Raw genomic sequence first — 1,266 nt, forward strand, 5'->3', positions numbered from 1 at the left:
AGAGGGGGAGGGGATCCGAGGGGGAGCAGGACTTTTCTCTGATGGCCACCAGCTGGCCGGAGAGCCGGTGGCTGGGGGACTCCAACACACAACCGAGGCTGGAGGGCGTCAGGCTCCCGGGTCCTCACAAAACGGGCCTGCCCATTCGTGAGACTCCATCTGAGCGCAGATGCGCACAAACATGCTCGAAATGCTGGGCGAGGCAGCTCATGCCTGTAATCCCAGCACGCTGGGAGGCCGAGGTGGGAGGACGGCTTGAGTCAGGAGGTCGAGGCTGCCGTGAGCTGTGATCACACCACTGCACTCCAGCCTGGGCAACAGAGCAAGACCCTTTCTCAAACAAACACATTCGCTGGAATCACCTGCCGTGGGGCTGGCAGCGTACATGCCAGGGACCAGCCACCCGCTCCTGGCTGACCTCCTGGGCTTGCAGGTGAAGGTGGGGGCCCGGCAGGTGACATCTGGGGGTGACAGGGGGGACGGGGCTGTGGGGAACGGGAGGCGGGTCCCTCCCACAGAGGGCTGTGAGGCTCGGCCGGTGCCATGTGGGACTGTGGGCCGGGTGGGCTCAGGGCAAGTCCCCCATCCAAATTTCTTTTTTTTTGAGTCGGAATCTCACCATATCGCCCAGGTTAGTGTGCCGTGTCATGCCCACGGTTGCCACAGCCTTGACCTGCTGGGCTCGGGCGATCCTTCCGGCTCAGTCTCCCAAGTAGCCGGAACCACAGGCGCGCACCACCACGCCTGACTGAATTTTTGATTTATTGTCGGGAGGAGGTCTCACCAAGTTGCCCAGGCGGGTCTCGAACCCCTGGGCTCAGGCAATCCACTCGCCTCGGCCTCCCAAAGTGCTGAGATGACAGGCATGATTCACCACGTCTGGCTAATTTCTTTTGATTTATCGTAGAGACGAGGTCTCGTCAAGTTGCCTCGGCTGTTCTGGAACATCCAGAACTCTGATGAGAAAATCCCCTGAATTGTAATCGCTGGCAACAAGTTCAGAAAAAGATTTTGACCATGCAGTTGGTGCCAAACAAAACAGTTTTACTGGGGATTTGGACCCTGGCCTGCCAGACTGCAAACTCAGGTCCCGGCTGTTAATTATACGGGATGGAGAGGATAATACCAGCGGCAGCTCCCGCTGATGCTGTGTAGACTGTGTGCGTGGCCCTGCGCCTTGAGGCCCCCATGAGGTGGGCGCCGTTATTGATCCCTTGGTGCTGATGAGCACGCCAACGCACAGAGAGGTTAAGCCACTTGCCTAAG

Source organism: Carlito syrichta, unplaced genomic scaffold (assembly GCF_000164805.1).
Source record: "Carlito syrichta isolate Samal-C Ts95f unplaced genomic scaffold, Tarsius_syrichta-2.0.1 Scaffold306952, whole genome shotgun sequence".
NCBI classification, from domain to species: domain Eukaryota; kingdom Metazoa; phylum Chordata; class Mammalia; order Primates; family Tarsiidae; genus Carlito; species Carlito syrichta.